At 47.3% G+C, this 18,707-nt stretch overlaps 1 non-coding gene across 1 annotated transcript in view; it reads right to left on the minus strand.

The window, feature by feature from the left end:
* LOC131291920 (5.8S ribosomal RNA) overlaps positions 1-71 on the minus strand; it is a 155-nt gene extending 84 nt beyond the window's left edge. Inside the window, exon 1 of the ribosomal RNA XR_009189655.1 lies at positions 1-71. This exon is cut by the window's left edge and continues 84 nt beyond it. This is a non-coding gene — a ribosomal RNA (5.8S ribosomal RNA).
* Positions 72-18,707: the final 18,636 nt, after the last annotated feature.

Below are 18,707 nucleotides of genomic sequence, written 5' to 3' on the forward strand. Positions count from 1 at the left end.
TTCACATTATGACGCGCAGTTAGCTGCGGTCTTCATCGATCCATGAGCCGAGTGATCCACTGCCGAGGGTGACTAACTTGCGTAAGCCGCCGCTGTGCGCGTATACCCGTTCCCCGTAGGGAGGAGCAAGCCGCCGCTTAGAGACGAAGCATAAAGTGTCCTCATTCCACATAGGGCAAGCTGGATGAATCCATTTTACCCAGGACGGCCGAAGCGGCGTGGACCAGGGGAGAACTGAACCTTATACTTCACACCACAGTAAGTCTACGTGTCCTCTTCCACATAGGGCAAGCTAGAACTAACTATCTTACCCAGGACTGCCGAAGCAGCGTGGACCAGGGGAGGAACACACTTTTCATGGAAACGTAAGGCATCCATGACTGCCATAACGTAAGCCGCCGCTGTGCACGTATACCCGTTCCCCGTAGGGAGGAGCAAGCCGCCGCTTAGAGACGAAGCATAAAGTGTCCTCATTCCACATAGGGCAAGCTGGATGAATCCATTTTACCCAGGACGGCCGAAGCGGCGTGGACCAGGGGAGAACTGAACTTTATACTTCACACCACAGTAAGTCTACGTGTCCTCTTCCACATAGGGCAAGCTAGAACTAACTATCTTACCCAGGACTGCCGAAGCAGCGTGGACCAGGGGAGGAACACACTTTTCATAGAAACGTAAGGCATCCATGACTGCCATAGTGCGTAAGCCGCCGCTGTGCGCGTAAACCCGTTCCCCGTAGGGAGGAGTCAAGCCGCCGCTTAGAGACGAAGTATTAAGTGTCCTCTTCCACATAGGGCAAGCTAGAATGAACTATCTTACCCAGGACCGCCGAAGCAGCGTGGACCAGGGGAGAACTGAACTTTATACTTCACACCACAGTATTGAGTAATGTGCCCTCTTCCACATAGGGCAAGCTAGAATGAACTATCTTACCCAGGACCGCCGAAGCGGCGTGGACCAGTGGAGGACTACACAATTAAGAGGTTTGATATCGACTTGTGTGTTTCAATAGGATACCGATGGTATGGTTTGAACCGATTTGATTTAGCCATTCTGAAGTCATCACTTGGTTGAAGCGCTGAACTAGGGAGGGGCATCGTTTACATTACTTGTATATATATTGGTTTTCGCATGCTCTACTAGGTTAATGTCATAGGGTTGGCTATCGAGCATGCCCAAGTGATGACTTGATTGTGTGCTTGCTTGAATTCTTCACATTTCATACCATCGGTGAGTTGTCGAATCATTCCTCGATCATAACCTTCGTTCTTGGTTCATGTATGCTCTCTTCCACATAGGGCAAGCTAGAATTAACTATCTTACCCAGGACCGCCGAAGCAGCGTGGACCAGGGGAGAACTATACTTTGTCTTGTATGCCCTCTTCCACATAGGGCAAGCTAGAATTAACTATCTTACCCAGGACTGCAAAGCAGCGTGGACCAGTGGAGGACTATACTTTGTTCATTACACCACAGTATTAAGTATGGTGTCCTCTTCCACATAGGGCAAGCTAGAACTAACTATCTTACCCAGGACCGCCGAAGCAGTGTGGACCAGGGGAGGACTATACTTTATACTTCACACACTAGCCATATTGAAGTCATCACTTGGTTGAAGCACTGAACTAGGGCGAGTCTATCGTTTACTTTGCATTGGGATAATACGCTGCATGCTCTCTTAGGTTAATGTCATGTGGTTGGCTATAGAGCATGCCCAAGTGATGACTTTGTTTAAAGCTCAACAGGTAGAGTATTATGTCCTCTTCCACATAGGGCAAGCTAGAATTAACTATCTTACCCAGGACCGCCGGAGCAGCGTGGACCAGGGGAGAACTATACTTTGTCTTGTATGCCCTCTTCCACATAGGGCAAGCTAGAATTAACTATCTTACCCAGGACTGCAAAGCAGCGTGGACCAGTGGAGGACTATACTTTGTTCATTACACCACAGTATTAAGTATGGTGTCCTCTTCCACATAGGGCAAGCTAGAACTAACTATCTTACCCAGGACCGCCGAAGCAGTGTGGACCAGGGGAGGACTATACTTTATACTTCACACACTAGCCATACTGAAGTCATCACTTGGTTGAAGCGCTGAACTACGGCGGGGTAATCGTTTACAGGTTATAATCATATAGCTGCATGCTCATTAGTAGATAATGGAATATTGTATGGCAATATGAGCATGCCCAAGTGATGACTTTGTTTCAAGCTCAACAGGTAGGGTATTGAGTCCTCTTCCACATAGGGCAAGCTAGAATGAACTATCTTACCCAGGACCGCCGGAGCAGCGTGGACCAGTGGAGGACTCTATACTTTATACTTCACACCACAGTATTGAGTACTTCTTGCATAAAGCCCCTAATGAGAACCACGAGGGCTCTCTCAATGTAGAACCACAAGGGCTCTAGTACCGATTCTCTCGGTACGGCTTGGTCCGTGTTCCTTTATGCTTGTACTCTTAGAAAGTCTCAACCCGGAGGTCTTGACTTTGATTGTCATAGTTGGACTACGACGGGGTATCCGACTCATCGAATACCCCAGAAGCACACCATCTTTCGGGTAGGCGGTACGCGTACCTCCGGACGCGGAAGTCTCAACCCGGAGGTCTTGACTTTGTATTGTCATAGTTGGACTACGACGGGGTATCCGACTCATCGAATACCCCAGAAGCACACCATCTTTCGGGTAGGCGGTACGCGTACCTCCGGACGCGGAAGTCTCAACCCGGAGGTCTTGACTTTGTATTGTCATAGTTGGACTACGACGGGGTATCCGACTCATCGAATACCCCAGAAGCACACCATCTTTCGGGTAGGCGGTACGCGTACCTCCGGACGCGGAAGTCTCAACCCGGAGGTCTTGACTTTGGTTGTCATAGTTGGACTATGACGGGGCATCCGACCATTGCTGATCGAACACCCCTGTTACACCATCTTTCGGATAGGCGGTGCGCGACACCACCGACGCGGAAAGTCTCAACCCGGAGGTCTTGACTTTATATTGTTGGATAGTCCTCTTCCACTATAGGGCAAGCTGGAAATATTCCATTTTACCCAGGACTGCCGAGGCAGCGTGGACCAGGGGAGAACTTCACGGAATCTTCAGGCATCCATGATTGCCATAGTGCGTAAGCCGCCGCTGTGCGCGTCAACTCGTTCCCCGTGAGGAGGAGTCTAGCCGCCGCTAAAAGACGAAGCATTAAGTGTCCTCATTCCACTATAGGGCAAGCTAGAATTAACTATCTTACCCAGGACCGCCGAAGCAGCGTGGACCAGGCGAGGACTACTTTATACTTCACACCACAGTATTGAGTACGACTTGCATAAAGCCCCTAATGAGAACCACGAGGGCTCTCTCAATGTAGAACCACAAGGGCTCTAGTACCGATTCTCTCGGTACGGCTTGGTCCGTGTTCCTTTATGCTTGTACTCGCGGAAAGTCTCAACCCGGAGGTCTTGACTTGGATTGTCATAGTTGGACTACGACGGGGCATCCGACCATTGCTGATCGAACACCCCTGATTCACCATCTTTCGGATAGGAGGTGCGCCCACCTCCGACGCGGAAGTCTCAACCCGGAGGTTCGGACTTAGAGTTTTTCCCATTTAAAAGTTTTTCTCTTAGCCATACTGAAGTCATCACTTGGTGAACGATTGAACTAGGGCGGGTTAATCGTTTATAGGTATCATGTGGTTTGCATGCTCTCTTAGGTTAAGGTCATGTGGTTGGCTATCGAGCATGCCCAAGTGATGACTTTGTTTCACGCTTGCTTGATTTCTTCATGATTCCCTGTTATATAGTGTAATCATTCGAGAACAGGGAATCTTTGGTTTTGCTCAACAGGTATTGGATGTCAACTTGGTATCTAGATCGCATTAAGTCTCAACCCTTAGGTTCGGACTTGTATAGTGACATCTTGTTACGGTCTTGAGTCTCAACCCGCAGGTTCGGACTACTTAGTGTTTGATCGAATATAATATGGCAACTTGTGCCTAAGTCTCAACCCGCAGGTTCGGACTTCTGTTTATTTGGCCAATGTATGTATAAGGCAACTTGTGCCTAAGTCTCAACCCGCAAGTTCGGACTTGTGTATTTGTTCGAAGTCATGTATAAGGCAACGTGTGCCTAAGTCTCAACTCGCAGGTTCGGACTTGTTAGTGTTTCGTCAACTTTCATATGGCAACTTGTGCCTAAGTCTCAACCCGCAGGTTCGGACTTGTGTATTTGTTCGAAGTCATGTATAAGGCAACTTGTGCCTAAGTCTCAACCCGCAGGTTCGGACTTGTGTATTTGTTCGAAGTCATGTATAAGGCAACGTGTGCCTAAGTCTCAACCCGCAGGTTCGGACTTCTATAGTGTTTCGTCAATTATCATATGGCAACTTGTGCCGAAGTCTCAACCCGCAGGTTCGGACTTCTATAGTGTTTCGTCAATTATCATATGGCAACTTGTGCCGAAGTCTCAACCCGCAGGTTCGGACTTCTGGAAGGATCACTTGGCCACTAATGATCCTTCCGCAGGTTCACCTACGGAAACCTTGTTACGACTTTTACTTCCTCTAAATCATCAAGTTCGGTCAACTTCGATAAAGCAGACGCGGTTCACGAGGATCCAGCGAACGATCATCTCCAAAGACCTCACTAAATAATCCATCGGTAGTAGCGACGGGCGGTGTGTACAAAGGGCAGGGACGTATTCAACGCTGGCTGATGACCAGCACTTACTAGAAGTTCCGAGTTCATATGGACCATTGCAATCCATAATCCCTACTAAGTGAGTATTTGAGTGATTTCCCGTTCCTCTCGGAATAGGAGACACGCTGCTACCCACATTGTAGCACGCGTGTAGCCCAGAACATCTAAGGGCATCACGGACCTGTTATCGCTCGATCTCATTTTGCTAAACACAAATTGTCCTGCTAAGCAGCGTACCGTAAGTGCACTTGCGCACACGAACAGCGAAGGTGTCAGGTCATACTCCACCGAAAGGTCCTAACCCGTTCCAATCGGCATCGACGCATTAACGCTGACTGCGTTCTAGTTAGCATATGTGAGTCACGTTCGTTATCGGAATTAACCAGACAAATCAATCCACGAACTAAGAACGGCCATGCACCACTACCCTTAAATTTGAGAAAGAGCTATTAATCTGTCTCACCTCCATAAGTTCGGACCTGGTAAGTTTTCCCGTGTTGAGTCAAATTGAACCGCAAGCTCCATTTCATTGTGGTGCCCTTCCGTCAATTCCTTTAAGTTTCAACTTTGCAACCATACTTCCCCCGGAACCTGACTTTGGTTTCCCGGAAGCTACTGAGAGCACCTGGTTGTAGCGTCTCCCAATTGCTAGTTGGCATCGTTTACGGTTAGAACTAGGGCGGTATCTAATCGCCTTCGATCCTCTAACTTTCGTTCTTGATTAAAGAAAGCATCCTTGACAAATGCCTTCGCTTTAGTTAGTCTTACGACGGTCTACGAATTTCACCTCTCGCGCCGTAATACTAGTGTCCCCAACTACTTCTGTTAATCATTACCTCCGGTCTGAGTACAAACCAATGAAAGATTAGACCAAGGTCGTATTCCATTATTCCATGCAAGATTATTCTAGGGCGTTTGGGCACCCTGCTTTAAGCACTCTAATTTGTTCAAGGTAAACGTGAGCGGTCGAGCTCTATGTTACACTTGCACCCGTTGAAGGGCACACCATGACACAGACTTGGTGCCCTACCACACCATTGAGTCGCAACCAGATTCCGACTTGGCCCACCGACCACGGGTTGACCGGGTCGGCGGAGCCGGACTGTGTTGGACAAGTATCAACTTCGAACGTTTTAACCGCAACAATTTTAATATACGCTAGTGGAGCTGGAATTACCGCGGCTGCTGGCACCAGACTTGCCCTCCACTTGATCCTCGTAGAAGGATTTATGCTCTACTCATTCCAATTATGAAACATCATTAAAGAGTTTCATATTGTTATTTCTCGTCACTACCTCCCCGTCCCGGGATTGGGTAATTTACGCGCCTGCTGCCTTCCTTGGATGTGGTAGCCATTTCTCAGGCTCCCTCTCCGGAATCGAACCCTGATTCCCCGTTACCCGTTGCAACCATGGTAGTCCTCTATACTACCATCCATAGTTGATAGGGCAGATATTTGCGAGATCTGTCGTCGGTGCGAGACCATACGATCAGCATCATTATCCAGACTTCAACTCAATGACACGGAGAACCCGCGATTGGTTTGACTAATAAGTGCACCAGTTCCCGCGAGGGTCCTGGCATGTTGCATGTATTAGCTCTAGATTTTCCACAGTTATCCAAGTAACTAGGTTGATGATCTCGTAAATTATAGCTGTTATACTGAGCCTTATGCGGTTTCACATTAAATCTGTTTGTACTTAGACATGCATGGCTTAACCTTTGAGACGAGCGTATATTACTGGTAGGATCAACCAGAATTCCGACTTTGCGTTCGAATGTTCATTGTCCCATTGCACCCGGAGGAGCAAACACCACGTTCTATATGTTGTCAAGTCCGGTAGCACACGGGAGGCGAGCCCCCGTGCGAACCTCATTGCCCTCGTATCACACACACCCGATGCACCGGACAGGCACTTGAGCGGCATTCGACTCCGCTAAGCGCACGTGCGCCCGATTGTGCATGCGCTGACGGGGCCTTCATACCCCTACCACAGCGACCTTATGCCAAACTTCCATGAATACTTAGGTGAGCTGACAAGGGCCTTCATTTCCCTACCATCAACTAAAGGACACGCTAGGCGCGTCCGATCATTGCAACTGCGGGGCTTTCATACCCCAATCACCACAGTACGCAATTCACCAGAGTTTAATCACAACCCCCCCGGACATGGCACACTATTAACTTGCAACAAAACTTAGTGTGTGCCGGGCACATCGGTTCCACAAAATCATTCCCGATGTACCCCAATTGGGGTTGTGAACGCATCCATGGTCCTCTGACACACCCAACCAAGCGTGGATACTACATACCTCAAACACCCAGTACACTAACAGACAAATCAATATATGGTTGCTTTCCCCCAGACATTTGCCAATCACTTGGCACCCGGACGGGAACTCGCTCCTGATTGCGCCATTGCCACCCATTTGCCAAGAGCGAGTTCTGTATGTAGATTTCATTTGGAAAGACAACCGTGTACTGGATATTCTATCCGACGATTACAGATGACGAGTACGAGACTCGACTACACTCACGGATAATACATTTTGGGTCGAGATTGCTTTCGGGGTTTTCGATTGGTCTTGCGCTTGTAAACGTATAACTTTGACTTGTGGTAACCTCGGTATGTTAGTCGATCACGTGGTTGTGAACTGGGTAAGGGTGGGCAATCTGTTCACTTGCACTCTGGGTAGGAATATGGTGAGCGCTATAGGTTAAAGATCATGGTATGGTTCCATCGTGATGACTTTCGCTAGATAGTAGTATGTTTGGATAGTTATAACGTTTTTGGCCATTTGTTCATAGTGTTCGGTTCATTCAGGAATTCGATTGGTCTTTGCTTCACACACGTGGTCGATCACTTGGATGTGAACTAGGGTGAGATTAAGGTGTTCACTAGTGCTCTTCGGTTTTGGATCAGTAATGAGCACTTGATTGGTTTCGCATAATATGTATCCATAGTGATGACTCTTTCCAGCTTAAGATTTCGTTACCGGTTTCGAATCCTCCCCACGTTCGCTTTTACTTGGTTAGGTTTTCGAGTGTAGATTTGAAAGCAATCTCATGTATGTATCCCATCTGATATAAGCCACTGACAGTTCATGTCACCTCGTTCAACTCTCGCTGGGTCACAGAAGTATGTTACTGCGCCCATTATCCCTACTCGGATAGGTTCGGTTCGTTCGTTTTATACTACGGTGAGTAAACTCAATTTGTGCATCGCATAGCCATGGAAAGCAAGCTTTCGCGGGCCTCTTCGACTGTTTTGATACGAGCTGTGCCCGTGATGCTTGTCATCCCAGGATACTAGACCCCTTTGGACGACCGCATGACCATCAGAAAGTAAATTCCACGTTCGATTTGGGGTGTGAACCCCGAACATAAAGTCTTTGTGTAGAACCACGAGGGCTCTATAGTACCGATTCTCTCGGTACGCTTGGTCCGTGTTCCTTTATGTTCGTACTCTTGTGAATAAGATTCACGTTCGTTTTGGGATATTTGCTACTGTCACCGTTTGAGTACTATGGGGCTTGAACCCCTAACATAAAGTCTTTGTGTAGAACCACGAGGGTTCTATAGTACCGATTCTCTCGGTACGCTTGGTCCGTGTTCCTTTATGTTCGTACTCTTGTGTGTATAATATTCATGTTCGGTTTGGGATATTTGCTACTTTCACCAGGGTCCCGTTCTTCATACAAGTCTGCCTTGCTAATGTGGTAACTTTATAGTGTAGTTCTGACATCCCAATTTTGGGACTTAGCCGATTTTTCGTATATTTCCATATGACCCATAGGGTCCCTTTCTTCATACAAGCTTGCCTAGGGCGATCGGTCAAAACTTGTCTTACTATTCGATTGGTCTTCGCACTTTCACCCTAGGCAGTTCGCCTAGGTCTGTCTTCTTGAGGAGGCCAAAACCCGAAATAAGGAGGTTCGGCCGACCCTGAAACCTCCCCTGTCTGAACTACACTAACCCGATTTTTCAGGGTCCTCAGCGCCATACAACTTTGCCTAGGTCACTTGTACTCTTGACTTAGGCCATCCGACTTGGTCCGTGTTTCTTCCTAGGGTTCACCTAGGTACTTTGCCTTGCTTGATGTGGTAACTTTTTAGTGTAGTTCAGACATCCTAATTTTGGGACTTAGCCGATTTTTCATGTATTTCCATATGACCCATAGGGTCCCTTTCTTCATACAAGCTTGCCTAGGGCGATCGGTCAAAACTTGTCTTACTATTCGATTGGTCTTCGCACTTTCACCCTAGGCAGTTCGCCTAGGTCTGTCTTCTTGAGGAGGCCAAAACCCGAAATAAGGAGGTCCAGCCGACCCTGAAACCTCCCCTGTCTTAACTACACTAACCCGATTTTTCATGGTCCTTAGCGCCATACAACTTTGCCTAGGTCACTTGTACTCTTGACTTAGGCCATCTGACTTGGTCCGTGTTTCTTCCTAGGGTTCACCTAGGTACTTTGCCTTGCTTGATGTGGTAACTTTTTAGTGTAGTTCAGACATCCCAATTTCGGGACTTAGCCGATTTTTCGTATATTTCCATATGACCCATAGGGTCCCTTTCTTCATACAAGCTTGCCTAGGGCGATCGGTCAAAACTTGTCTTACTATTCGATTGGTCTTCGCACTTTCACCCTAGGCACTTTGCCTAGGTCTGTCTTCTTGAGGAGGCCAAAACCCGAAATAAGGAGGTTCAGCCGACCCAGAAACCTCCCCTGTCTGAACTACACTAACCCGATTTTTCAGGGTCCTCAGCGCCATACAACTTTGCCTAGGTCACTTGTACTCTTGACTTAGGCCATCTGACTTGGTCCGTGTTTCTTCCTAGGGTTCACCTAGGTACTTTGCCTTGCTTGATGTGGTAACTTTTTAGTGTAGTTCAGACATCCCAATTTTGGGACTTAGCCGATTTTTCATGTATTTCCATATGACCCATAGGGTCCCTTTCTTCATACAAGCTTGCCTAGGGCGATCGGTCAAAACTTGTCTTACTATTCGATTGGTCTTCGCACTTTCACCCTAGGCAGTTTGCCTAGGTCTGTCTTCTTGAGGAGGCCAAAACCCGAAATAAGGAGGTTCAGCCGACCCAGAAACCTCCCCTGTCTGAACTACACTAACCCGATTTTTCAGGGTCCTCAGCGCCATACAACTTTGCCTAGGTCACTTGTACTCTTGACTTAGGCCATCTGACTTGGTCCGTGTTTCTTCCTAGGGTTCACCTAGGTACTTTGCCTTGCTTGCTGTGGTAACTTTTTAGTGTAGTTCAGACATCCCAATTTTGGGACTTAGCCGATTTTTCATGTATTTCCATATGACCCATAGGGTCCCTTTCTTCATACAAGCTTGCCTAGGGCGATCGGTCAAAACTTGTCTTACTATTCGATTGGTCTTCGCACTTTCACCCTAGGCAGTTTGCCTAGGTGTAGCTTCTTGAGGAGGTCAAAACCCAAAATAAGGAGGTTCAGCCGACCCAAAAACCTCCCCTGTCTAAACTACACTAACCAGATTTTTCAGGGTCCTCACCGTCATACAACTTTGCCTAGGTCACTTGTTCTCTTGACTTAGGCCATCTGACTTGGTCCGTGTTTCTTGCTAGGGTTCACCTAGGTACTTTGCCTTGCTTGATGTGGTAACTTTTTAGTGTAGTTCAGACATCCCAATTTTGGGACTTAGCCGATTTTTCATGTATTTCCATATGACCCATAGGGTCCCTTTCTTCATACAAGCTTGATTAGGGCGATCGGTCAAAACTTGTCTTACTATTCGATTGGTCTTCGCACTTTCACCCTAGGCAGTTTGCCTAGGTGTAGCTTCTTGAGGAGGTCAAAACCCAAAATAAGGAGGTTCAGCCGACCCAAAAACCTCCCCTGTCTAAACTACACTAACCAGATTTTTCAGGGTCCTCACCGTCATACAACTTTGCCTAGGTCACTTGCACTCTTGACTTAGGCCATCTGACTTGGTCCGTGTTTCTTGCTAGGGTTCACCTAGGTAGTTTGCCTTGCTTGCTGTGGTAACTTTTTAGTGTAGTTCAGACATCCCAATTTTGGGACTTAGCCGATTTTTCATGTATTTCCATATGACCCATAGGGTCCCTTTCTTCATACAAGCTTGCCTAGGGCGATCGGTCAAAACTTGTCTTACTATTCGATTGGTCTTCGCACTTTCACCCTAGGCAGTTTGCCTAGGTGTAGCTTCTTGAGGAGGTCAAAACCCAAAATAAGGAGGTTCAGCCGACCCAAAAACCTCCCCTGTCTAAACTACACTAACCAGATTTTTCAGGGTCCTCACCGTCATACAACTTTGCCTAGGTCACTTGTTCTCTTGACTTAGGCCATCTGACTTGGTCCGTGTTTCTTGCTAGGGTTCACCTAGGTACTTTGCCTTGCTTGATGTGGTAACTTTTTAGTGTAGTTCAGACATCCCAATTTTGGGACTTAGCCGATTTTTCATGTATTTCCATATGACCCATAGGGTCCCTTTCTTCATACAAGCTTGATTAGGGCGATCGGTCAAAACTTGTCTTACTATTCGATTGGTCTTCGCACTTTCACCCTAGGCAGTTTGCCTAGGTGTAGCTTCTTGAGGAGGTCAAAACCCAAAATAAGGAGGTTCAGCCGACCCAAAAACCTCCCCTGTCTAAACTACACTAACCAGATTTTTCAGGGTCCTCACCGTCATACAACTTTGCCTAGGTCACTTGCACTCTTGACTTAGGCCATCTGACTTGGTCCGTGTTTCTTGCTAGGGTTCACCTAGGTAGTTTGCCTTGCTTGATGTGGTAACTTTTTAGTGTAGTTCAGACATCCCAATTTTGGGACTTAGCCGATTTTTCATGTATTTCCATATGACCCATAGGGTCCCTTTCTTCATACAAGCTTGCCTAGGGCGATCGGTCAAAACTTGTCTTACTATTCGATTGGTCTTCGCACTTTCACCCTAGGCAGTTTGCCTAGGTGTAGCTTCTTGAGGAGGTCAAAACCCAAAATAAGGAGGTTCAGCCGACCCAAAAACCTCCCCTGTCTAAACTACACTAACCAGATTTTTCAGGGTCCTCACCGTCATACAACTTTGCCTAGGTCACTTGCACTCTTGACTTAGGCCATCTGACTTGGTCCGTGTTTCTTGCTAGGGTTCACCTAGGTAGTTTGCCTTGCTTGATGTGGTAACTTTTTAGTGTAGTTCTGACATCCCAATTTTGGGACTTAGCCGATTTTTCATGTATTTCCATATGACCCTTAGGGTCCCTTTCTTCATACAAGCTTGCCTAGGGCGATCGGTCAAAACTTGTCTTACTATTCGATTGGTCTTCGCACTTTCACCCTAGGCAGTTTGCCTAGGTGTAGCTTCTTGATGAGGCCAAAACCCAAAATAAGGGGGTTCGGCCGACCCAAAAACCTACCCTGTCTAAACTACACTAACCAGATTTTTCAGGGTCCTCAGCGCCATACAACTTTGCCTAGGTCACTTGTTCTATTGACTTAGGCCATCTGACTTGGTCCGTGTTTCTTCCTAGGGTTCACCTAGGTACTTTGCCTTGCTTGGTGTGGTAACTTTTTAGTGTAGTTCTGACAACCTCATTTTGGGACTTAGCCGATTTTTCGTAAAATACCATATGACCCATATGGGTCCTTTCCTTCATATAAGTTTGCCTTGCTTGGTATGGTAACATTTGAGTGTAGTTCTGACATCATCATTTTGGGACTTAGCCGATTTTTCGTAAAATACCATATGACCCATATGGGTCCTTTGCTTCATATAAGTTTGCCTTGCTTGGTGTGGTAACATTTGAGTGTAGTTCTGACATCCCCATTTTGGGACTTAGCCGATTTTTCAATCAATACCATATGACCCATCAGGGTCCTTTGCTTCATATAAGTTTGCCTTGCTTGGTGTGGTAACATTTGAGTGTAGTTCTGACATCCCCATTTTGGGACTTAGCCGATTTTTCGTAAAATACCATATGACCCATCAGGGTCCTTTGCTTCATATAAGTTTGCCTTGCTTGGTGTGGTAACATTTGAGTGTAGTTCTGACATCCCCATTTTGGGACTTAGCCGATTTTTCGTAAAATACCATATGACCCATCAGGGTCCTTTGCTTCATATAAGTTTGCCTTGCTTGGTGTGGTAACATTTGAGTGTAGTTCTGACATCCCCATTTTGGGACTTAGCCGATTTTTCGTAAAATACCATATGACCCATCAGGGTCCTTGCCTTCATATAAGTTTGCCTTGCTTGGTGTGGTAACATTTGAGTGTAGTTCTGACATCCCCATTTTGGGACTTAGCCGATTTTTCGATCAATACCATATGACCCATCAGGGTCCTTTGCTTCATATAAGTTTGCCTTGCTTGGCAAACTATCTTACCCAGGACCGGTACGTATAACTAACTATCTTACCCAGGACCGCCGAAGCAGTGTGGACCAGGGGAGGACTATACTTTATACTTCACACACTAGCCATACTGAAGTCTTCACTTGGTTGAAGCGCTGAACTACGGCGGGGTAATCGTTTACAGGTTATAATCATATAGCTGCATGCTCATTAGTAGATAATGGAATATTGTATGGCAATATGAGCATGCCCAAGTGATGACTTTGTTTCAAGCTCAACAGGTAGGGTATTGAGTCCTCTTCCACATAGGGCAAGCTAGAATGAACTATCTTACCCAGGACCGCCGGAGCAGCGTGGACCAGTGGAGGACTCTATACTTTATACTTCACACCACAGTATTGAGTACGACTTGCATAAAGCCCCTAATGAGAACCACGAGGGCTCTCTCAATGTAGAACCACGAGGGCTCTAGTACCGATTCTCTCGGTACGGCTTGGTCCGTGTTCCTTTATGCTTGTACTCTTAGAAAGTCTCAACCCGGAGGTCTTGACTTTGATTGTCATAGTTGGACTACGACGGGGCATCCGACCATTGCTGATCGAACACCCCTGATTCACCATCTTTCGGGTAGGCGGTACGCGTACCTCCGGACGCGGAAGTCTCAACCCGGAGGTCTTGACTTTGGTTGTCATAGTTGGACTATGACGGGGCATCCGACCATTGCTGATCGAACACCCCTGTTACACCATCTTTCGGATAGGCGGTGCGCGACACCACCGACGCGGAAAGTCTCAACCCGGAGGTCTTGACTTTGTATTGTTGGATAGTCCTCTTCCACTATAGGGCAAGCTGGAAATATTCCATTTTACCCAGGACTGCCGAGGCAGCGTGGACCAGGGGAGAACTTCACGGAATCTTCAGGCATCCATGATTGCCATAGTGCGTAAGCCGCCGCTGTGCGCGTATACCCGTTCCCCGTAGGGAGGAGCAAGCCGCCGCTTAGAGACGAAGCATAAAGTGTCCTCATTCCACTATAGGGCAAGCTAGAATGAACTATCTTACCCAGGACCGCCGAAGCAGCGTGGACCAGGCGAGGACTACTTTATACTTCACACCACAGTATTGAGTACGACTTGCATAAAGCCCCTAATGAGAACCACGAGGGCTCTCTCAATGTAGAACCACAAGGGCTCTAGTACCGATTCTCTCGGTACGGCTTGGTCCGTGTTCCTTTATGCTTGTACTCGCGGAAAGTCTCAACCCGGAGGTCTTGACTTTGATTGTCATAGTTGGACTACGACGGGGCATCCGACCATTGCTGATCGAACACCCCTGATTCATCATCTTTCGGGTAGGCGGTGCGCGCACCTCCGACGCGGAAGTCTCAACCCGGAGGTCTTGACTTTGTATTGTCATAGTTGGACTACGACGGGGTATCCGACTCATCGAATACCCCAGAAGCACACCATCTTTCGGGTAGGCGGTACGCGTACCTCCGGACGCGGAAAGTCTCAACCCGGAGGTCTTGACTTTGATTGTCATAGTTGGACTACGACGGGGCATCCGACCATCGCTGATCGGACACCCCTGATTCACCATCTTTCGGGTAGGCGGTACGCGTACCTCCGGACGCGGAAAGTCTCAACCCGGAGGTTCGGACTTAGAGTTTTTCCCATTTAAAAGTTTTTCTCTTAGCCATACTGAAGTCATCACTTGGCGAACGATTGAACTAGGGCGGGTTAATCGTTTATAGGTATCATGTGGTTTGCATGCTCTCTTAGGTTAATGTCATGTGGTTGGCTATCGAGCATGCCCAAGTGATGACTTTGTTTCACGCTTGCTTGATTTCTTCATGATTCCCTGTTATATAGTGTAATCATTCGAGAACAGGGAATCTTTGGTTTTGCTCAACAGGTATTGGATGTCAACTTGGTATCTAGATCGCATTAAGTCTCAACCCTTAGGTTCGGACTTGTATAGTGACATCTTGTTACGGTCTTGAGTCTCAACCCGCAGGTTCGGACTACTTAGTGTTTGATCGAATATAATATGGCAACTTGTGCCTAAGTCTCAACCCGCAGGTTCGGACTTCTGTTTATTTGGCCAATGTATGTATAAGGCAACTTGTGCCTAAGTCTCAACCCGCAAGTTCGGACTTGTGTATTTGTTCGAAGTCATGTATAAGGCAACGTGTGCCTAAGTCTCAACTCGCAGGTTCGGACTTGTTAGTGTTTCGTCAACTTTCATATGGCAACTTGTGCCTAAGTCTCAACCCGCAGGTTCGGACTTGTGTATTTGTTCGAAGTCATGTATAAGGCAACTTGTGCCTAAGTCTCAACCCGCAGGTTCGGACTTGTGTATTTGTTCGAAGTCATGTATAAGGCAACTTGTGCCGAAGTCTCAACCCGCAGGTTCGGACTTCTATAGTGTTTCGTCAATTATCATATGGCAACTTGTGCCGAAGTCTCAACCCGCAGGTTCGGACTTCTATAGTGTTTCGTCAATTATCATATGGCAACTTGTGCCGAAGTCTCAACCCGCAGGTTCGGACTTCTGGAAGGATCACTTGGCCACTAATGATCCTTCCGCAGGTTCACCTACGGAAACCTTGTTACGACTTTTACTTCCTCTAAATCATCAAGTTCGGTCAACTTCGATAAAGCAGACGCGGTTCACGAGGATCCAGCGAACGATCATCTCCAAAGACCTCACTAAATAATCCATCGGTAGTAGCGACGGGCGGTGTGTACAAAGGGCAGGGACGTATTCAACGCTGGCTGATGACCAGCACTTACTAGAAGTTCCGAGTTCATATGGACCATTGCAATCCATAATCCCTACTAAGTGAGTATTTGAGTGATTTCCCGTTCCTCTCGGAATAGGAGACACGCTGCTACCCACATTGTAGCACGCGTGTAGCCCAGAACATCTAAGGGCATCACGGACCTGTTATCGCTCGATCTCATTTTGCTAAACACAAATTGTCCTGCTAAGCAGCGTACCGTAAGTGCACTTGCGCACACGAACAGCGAAGGTGTCAGGTCATACTCCACCGAAAGGTCCTAACCCGTTCCAATCGGCATCGACGCATTAACGCTGACTGCGTTCTAGTTAGCATATGTGAGTCACGTTCGTTATCGGAATTAACCAGACAAATCAATCCACGAACTAAGAACGGCCATGCACCACTACCCTTAAATTTGAGAAAGAGCTATTAATCTGTCTCACCTCCATAAGTTCGGACCTGGTAAGTTTTCCCGTGTTGAGTCAAATTGAACCGCAAGCTCCATTTCATTGTGGTGCCCTTCCGTCAATTCCTTTAAGTTTCAACTTTGCAACCATACTTCCCCCGGAACCTGACTTTGGTTTCCCGGAAGCTACTGAGAGCACCTGGTTGTAGCGTCTCCCAATTGCTAGTTGGCATCGTTTACGGTTAGAACTAGGGCGGTATCTAATCGCCTTCGATCCTCTAACTTTCGTTCTTGATTAAAGAAAGCATCCTTGACAAATGCCTTCGCTTTAGTTAGTCTTACGACGGTCTACGAATTTCACCTCTCGCGCCGTAATACTAGTGTCCCCAACTACTTCTGTTAATCATTACCTCCGGTCTGAGTACAAACCAATGAAAGATTAGACCAAGGTCGTATTCCATTATTCCATGCAAGATTATTCTAGGGCGTTTGGGCACCCTGCTTTAAGCACTCTAATTTGTTCAAGGTAAACGTGAGCGGTCGAGCTCTATGTTACACTTGCACCCGTTGAAGGGCACACCATGACACAGACTTGGTGCCCTACCACACCATTGAGTCGCAACCAGATTCCGACTTGGCCCACCGACCACGGGTTGACCGGGTCGGCGGAGCCGGACTGTGTTGGACAAGTATCAACTTCGAACGTTTTAACCGCAACAATTTTAATATACGCTAGTGGAGCTGGAATTACCGCGGCTGCTGGCACCAGACTTGCCCTCCACTTGATCCTCGTAGAAGGATTTATGCTCTACTCATTCCAATTATGAAACATCATTAAAGAGTTTCATATTGTTATTTCTCGTCACTACCTCCCCGTCCCGGGATTGGGTAATTTACGCGCCTGCTGCCTTCCTTGGATGTGGTAGCCATTTCTCAGGCTCCCTCTCCGGAATCGAACCCTGATTCCCCGTTACCCGTTGCAACCATGGTAGTCCTCTATACTACCATCCATAGTTGATAGGGCAGATATTTGCGAGATCTGTCGTCGGTGCGAGACCATACGATCAGCATCATTATCCAGACTTCAACTCAATGACACGGAGAACCCGCGATTGGTTTGACTAATAAGTGCACCAGTTCCCGCGAGGGTCCTGGCATGTTGCATGTATTAGCTCTAGATTTTCCACAGTTATCCAAGTAACTAGGTTGATGATCTCGTAAATTATAGCTGTTATACTGAGCCTTATGCGGTTTCACATTAAATCTGTTTGTACTTAGACATGCATGGCTTAACCTTTGAGACGAGCGTATATTACTGGTAGGATCAACCAGAATTCCGACTTTGCGTTCGAATGTTCATTGTCCCATTGCACCCGGAGGAGCAAACACCACGTTCTATATGTTGTCAAGTCCGGTAGCACACGGGAGGCGAGCCCCCGTGCGAACCTCATTGCCCTCGTATCACACACACCCGATGCACCGGACAGGCACTTGAGCGGCATTCGACTCCGCTAAGCGCTCGTGCGCCCGATTGTGCATGCGCTGACGGGGCCTTCATACCCCTACCACAGCGACCTTATGCCAAACTTCCATGAATACTTAGGTGAGCTGACAAGGGCCTTCATTTCCCTACCATCAACTAAAGGACACGCTAGGCGCGTCCGATCATTGCAACTGCGGGGCTTTCATACCCCAATCACCACAGTACGCAATTCACCAGAGTTTAATCACAACCCCCCCGGACATGGCACACTATTAACTTGCAACAAAACTTAGTGTGTGCCGGGCACATCGGTTCCACAAAATCATTCCCGATGTACCCCAATTGGGGTTGTGAACGCATCCATGGTCCTCTGACACACCCAACCAAGCGTGGATACTACATACCTCAAACACCCAGTACACTAACAGACAAATCAATATATGGTTGCTTTCCCCCAGACATTTGCCAATCACTTGGCACCCGGACGGGAACTCGCTCCTGATTGCGCCATTGCCACCCATTTGCCAAGAGCGAGTTCTGTATGTAGATTTCATTTGGAAAGACAACCGTGTACTGGATATTCTATCCGACGATTACAGATGACGAGTACGAGACTCGACTACACTCACGGATAATACATTTTGGGTCGAGATTGCTTTCGGGGTTTTCGATTGGTCTTGCGCTTGTAAACGTATAACTTTGACTTGTGGTAACCTCGGTATGTTAGTCGATCACGTGGTTGTGAACTGGGTACGGGTGGGCAATCTGTTCACTTGCACTCTGGGTAGGAATATGGTGAGCGCTATAGGTTAAAGATCATGGTATGGTTCCATCGTGATGACTTTCGCTAGATAGTAGGATGTTTGGATAGTTATAACGTTTTTGGCCATTTGTTCATAGTGTTCGGTTCATTGAGGAATTCGATTGGTCTTTGCTTCACACACGTGGTCGATCACTTGGATGTGAACTAGGGTGAGAATAAGGTGTT

This window comes from Anopheles ziemanni, assembly GCF_943734765.1.
Source record: "Anopheles ziemanni chromosome X unlocalized genomic scaffold, idAnoZiCoDA_A2_x.2 X_unloc_2, whole genome shotgun sequence".
NCBI classification, from domain to species: domain Eukaryota; kingdom Metazoa; phylum Arthropoda; class Insecta; order Diptera; family Culicidae; genus Anopheles; species Anopheles ziemanni.